Source organism: Rhyacophila brunnea, unplaced genomic scaffold (genome assembly GCF_057557595.1).
Source record: "Rhyacophila brunnea isolate RB1 unplaced genomic scaffold, BYU_Rbru_1.0 scaffold_14, whole genome shotgun sequence".
In the NCBI taxonomy this organism is placed as follows: Eukaryota; Metazoa; Arthropoda; class Insecta; order Trichoptera; family Rhyacophilidae; genus Rhyacophila; species Rhyacophila brunnea.
The window spans coordinates 10284971-10291151 of record NW_028232796.1 but is presented as its reverse complement, the minus strand read 5'-3'; positions in this window follow the sequence as shown (position 1 = coordinate 10291151).

Below are 6181 nucleotides of genomic sequence, written 5' to 3'. Positions count from 1 at the left end.
TTATCGAACGAAAATATCGAAATTATAATACGTTTTACATATTTTTTCCAATATTCAAAATTATAGTATTTTGGGCGTACTATACCTGTTTTATATCGTACATAGTACGCGGACCAAAATTATAGTACAAATACTATAATTATAGTACCGTTGGCAACACTGGACAGTTTATACATAACTTTTTTTTTTCTTTGTATGGAGAAAATAAAAATACGAAGGAGTCCAGTCCAATCTCTTTGGTATTCGCTTTGAATTGGTTATTTATTTTTTTACTTGAAGGTATGACTTCTTTCAGTAGTTAGGTAGGTACCTACCTATCGATACGCATTGATCTTTGTTCTCGTGTTTTAAACAATGTTCATTTTATATTATGTTTTTTGGAAATTGCTAGATTCATGGAGCTTTTATCTGAGAAAATCTGACAATTTACCTTATAAGAGATTAGAATGTGGAGAGTGAACGAACACGTACGAGCTACAAAACAGAAAAAAGTCTGTTGGTATTACTGTAAGCTGTTACTTCACTATCGCTTGCTTTTGTGATGTAAAAAAAACATGGCGGATAATTGTTGTATGTTGAGTATTGTATTTTACAAAGATTTCAGATGTTATTCGGTTAAAAAACTGTTTATTAATGGAAGAATACAAAGGAGTAACAGCATTTCGGAACAATATATGCATATTATAAATTATACATTGATAGGTTTCCTTAACCGTCTGTTACAAGTTACAATAACAATTATGTCAAACGTCAAAATGTTTACTCTCCAATGCAGTGTTGCCATATTTTGAAAGTGGAATTATAGTACAGAGCCTCCAAAATTATAGTATTTGGGGATAAAATATAGTACGCGTTGTCATCTGTTGAAAATGAAAATTTTCCCAATTTTTCGGCTTGTTTTTTTTAGGAAAAATATTTAGTCGCGGGCCGCAGGTTTCCAATTTTTCATGGTCGGCTTGTTTTTTTTAGGAAAAATATTTCGTCGCGGGCCGCAGGTTCCCAATTTTTCATAGTCGGCTTGTTTTTTTAGGAAAAATATTTCGCCGCGGGCTGCAGATTTCCAAATTTTCGAAGACCACTCGATTGCGAAATGGCAAATGCAAAATTATAGTACTTTTATATTAAATTATAGTACGATTTTCAAAATTATAGTATTTTGGGCGTACTATACCTATTTTATATCGTACATAGTACGCGGACCAAAATTATAGTACAAATACTATAATTATAGTACGATTGGCAACACTGCTCCAATGTCATGTGCCAGAACCGTACTAATATTATTTTGAACCCAAAATATAAGATGTTTTTCAAAGTAAAAAATATTAGTGCTGGTTAATGACATTCATTATTTATTTAGGAAAAGAGTATTACGGCATTACAGCGATTGGCCAATGCGCCATAATACATAATAAATACAAAATTATAAAAATATCTGAATTACAAATAACAACTAATATAACAAGAAAGTAGAAAAGACAGCATGTTTTTATGTAAATATTAAAGAAACATGATAATATTATAAACAATTATAAATTTAACCTATTTAACACCTTCACAAACATTATATAGTTAATAAAAAATAAATCAACCTTTATGGTGCCATCAAATAAGTTAATCGCACGATACACATCATCATGAAACATAACATCTGTCCTGCGACGAGGTATCTTGAAGACCGTAGAGTTACGAGTGATATTGGTGGGAACATGAAATATAATATTTGCCAGTATACCTATACGGATTGTAAATCAACCCACGAAGAAGTTAAATAAATGCTTTAAAAGAGCAATCACTCTTCGGGTGGTCAGGGATTCAATTGATAGCATACCCAGAAGAAAACGAGTCGGGAAATTCATTTTATTATCATGTCATAAGGAAAGAACCCGTATGTTCTTGTGAAATCTATTGTGGACTCGATCCAACTCAATTGTGTGGATGGACCTATTGGGACTCCAAATAATGCTAGCATATTCAAGAATATTCAATACAAATGATACGTATAATGTACGTAGCACTCGGACGTTTTCGAATGATTTTGAAACCCTCATAACAAAACCAAGCATTTTGCTAGATCTAGTACTGATGTTAAGAATATGCTGATTGAAAGTGAACTTTGCATCATACAATACACCCAAATCTTTTATCTCCGTTACCCTACTCAATATTATAATGAAATAATATTACATTTGGAGGTAGCGAATTCAAGTTTATTCAAGATAGAGCATTGCGAGATAGTATCTAGATCAGACTGCATCATGGCACACCATAATGGAGTTTCAATAGTTTAAAAAAAGTTTAAGATCATCTGCGAATAGCAAACAAGAAGAATTGGTTATAACTTTGACAATATCATCAAAAAAAATTAAAAACGAAATTGGACCAAGATTTGAACGTTGAGGAACACCAGAGTTTCTTCTAAAAATCCGCGATTCATTTCCATGGTAATCGACAAATTGACGGTGATTTTTCAAATAAGAAGCAAAAAAACATATTATACTATATGACGCGCCAAATGTACAAAGCTTTCGTAATAAAATATCGTGATTAACACGATCAAATGCCTTGGAAATATCTGTGTACACAGAATCAACTTGAATTGACTTATCCATAGAATTTGAAATAAAATTATTATACACTATAAGATTTGTTACTGTGCACCGCCTAAGTCGAAAACCATGCTGCGAATAAGAAAGGCGAGGGTCTATTTGACGGTTGATATGTATATGTAATATCGATTCAAATAATTTACATGGAGCCGAAAGAACTGCTATTGGCCTATAATTAGAGATCTCTGATCTAGATCCCTTTTTATGAAGCGGCCTCAGACGGGTTATTTTCCATGCATCAGGAAAAGTGCTGGATGCTATGATTAAATTAAATATATGTTTAAATGGAAAGGATATATGTTCGTAACAGCCCTTAACAACATAAGGTGTCAAGCTATCTGGTCCAAATGAACTTTTGGGAGACAAATTTGAAAACCCATATTCCATATCTTTGTCGTCAAATGCTGAGATTTGAAGATCTTGCGTTGCAGACGAAGGGCCAACAGAATTGGGGTCAAGTAGCGGTTCTATTGGGCTATAAAGTGATTCAAAATGCTTAGCAAATGCATCAGATATAACATGGTTCTCTATAGGATCATTATTCAACGTCATCATGGCATTGTCTTTTGTAGTACTACTGGAGCTAAGCGAATGACTATATTTCCAAAAACAATTAGGATCTGAGACAATATTTCGACCAATCGACCTTAGATATGATTTGTGAGCCGAAGTGATGTCACACTTCAATGAGTTTCTGAGACAGGAAAATATACTATAATCTGCAGTCCGTCTATGTTTTCTCCACAGTGCGTGATAATATGCCTTTGACCTCAGATTAAAACCACTTAGGATATGAGTACTTCGGTAGATGAACGAGCCGCCGAGGGAAACAGAAGTCCAGACTGTTATAAAATTTGTCATAGAAAATATCTAATGCCGTGTTTACATCAATTTGTTCATATAAAGAGGTCCAATCTATAATAGTACTAAGAGAATTACTACAACGCTAAAAAAATTCCATTTGAAAAAATTCCATTGCGGATTATGCCTATTTGGTGGTGGAATCGACGAATCATCTATGTGCGATACATGCTTAAAAGATACAGTTGTGCAAATAGAGGGATGATAGACATCTTAAAGAACGAGAGGCTCATCACACGCGCTGACCACCGTGTAACCAACGTTAGATAGCACCAAATCAAGCGTCCGACCGAGACTATTTTTCACAGAAGAAAATTGTTTTAAATTAAATAAATTATTAAAGCTGGTATAATCAGATTCAATTATACCAGTGAAATACAAAATAAAATCTCCCAAAAAATTAGTTTTTTTTTTCCGGCAGTACCAAATGTTCCATTATGTGAAAAAAGTCACTGTGTGTAGTCGCTGAGCTGCCGGGAGGGAAGTATACAGCGGCCAAGTACAGTGAACAAAAGTTAAAATTAACTTTCAACAAATTAAAATAAAAATCATATTCACTCAAATTTGATCTGAGTGTATATAAAGTTTGTGTGGATAATGCTACCACATTTCTAATTGCCAGCAAAACGCCCCCACCTCGTCTACCATTTCGACGGTCTGTTCTATGCACAGAGAAAAAGAAACGTGATTATTTAAAAAAGGAAATGATCCTACTCCAAGAACACTACAAAGCCCAAGAAAGTCGACTGTTCTATAGAAAGATAAATAATGCTAGGAAGGGTTTCAAGCCTCGCATCACAATGTGCAAGGATGACGATGGCATGATACTCACAGAAAAGCACCGTATTCTTGCCCGGTGGGTGGGTTTCTTTGATCAACATTTAAATACCCCCCATAATGATGCCGGCAACACTAACATTAATACTCATGACCAGGAATCAGTACAAAGTGGCATGGATGATAACGAAGAACCACCGCATTAAATGAGGTAAAAGGTGCCATGTCAAAGTTAAAAACAAACAAATCGCCTGGAATAGATAACCTACAGAGTGAATTAATAAAATGTGGGAGAGAAAGCCTGCTCAAACATTTTCATAGCCTAGCCTAATCCACCAAGTATGGACTTCAGAAAAGATGCCAGAGGAGTGAAAGGATGGGCTGATTTGTCCCCTGCACAAGAAAGGAGACCAACTAGAATGTAGTAACCACAGAGGGGTGACACTCCTTAACTCTGCATATAAACTGTTGTCGATTCGGATATTCCAGCGGCTGGAATCCATTGTAGAAGGAATACTGGGACACTACCAAGGAGGCTTTCGACGAGGGAGATCATGTGTTACTCAAATATTCACTCTAAGACAGATTCTAGAAAAGAGCACTGAATTCAATATTAACACGTATCACCTGTTCATCAATTTTAAGGCGGCTTATGATAGCATTAATCGATACTGGTTATACGAAGCAATGCGATAATTTGAAATTCCAACGAAAATAATTAAATTTGTAGATATGACAATGACACCAGTACAATGCCGAGTGAAGCTTCAAGCGGAAATATCCGAGCTATTTATATCACTGAATGGCCTCAGGCAAGGTGACGCTCTGGCATGTCTTCTTTTCAATATTGCGCTAGAAAAGGCGATACGGGATGCAAAGATTAATGCCCGTGGCAGCGGCACGATATTTACTAAGCATGTGCCGCTGCTGGCGTATGTCGATGATATCTACATCATTGCCATATCAGAATTGGCACTGAAAAAGGCATTCACAGCACTAGAAGCCTCTGCCAAATGAATGGGTTTACAAATAAACGAGGCAAAAACTAAATACATGCCTGTCTATGTCACACCACGAGAAGTCGCACCAAAGTTAGATATTGGTGCATACAAGTTTGATACGGTCGACAGTTTCGTATACCTTGGATCTCTTGTAACTCGACATAATGATATCACAGAAGAAATCAACAAGAAAATCATGTCTGCGAATAAATGTTACTTTGGCCTGTTAAGATATATAAAGTCCCGCATACTACTCACCGAACTAAAAGCACTCTTTACAAGACACTTGTAAAGCCAGTGCTCACCTACGCATCGGAAACCTGGACATTAACTCTGCGAAATGAACGAGCCCTGAACATCTTTGAAAGAAAAATTCTCCGCCGTATATATGAACCGATCAGGGATGGCACCAATTGGAGGAGAAGATATAATGCTGAGTTCTACGGGCTGTACGAAGATTGCAGCGCAGTTCAATCAATTAAGATTGGGAGACTGCGATGGCTAGGTCATGTGCATCGTATGAATGACAATGAACCGGCAAAGAGAGTGATGTCTAGAAATCCAATAGGACGTAGAAGAAGAGGGAGGCCAAAGATTCGCTGGTTGGATGGAGCTGCCAGTGAATGCCGTATTCTGGGGGTACCAAATTGGAAAGCGGCCACACTGGATAGGGACAGGAGGAGGGAGCTGTTGGAGGAGGCCAGGACCTACGCCGGGTTGTCGCGCCCCTGATGATGATGATGTTCTATGCACAGAATATTCACTTCCGAACAGCTCATTGGCCGATATGGTGTCGTCGAGCCATGTTTCGCTAAGAGCAATTATCGATGGTTGGACACACAATAAATACCCTCTTTAAATGTATTTACTTTAGTTTTTAAGTCTCTTACATTTTGATAATAAATCTGGAATGACTGAGGTGCAGGGGTTGTT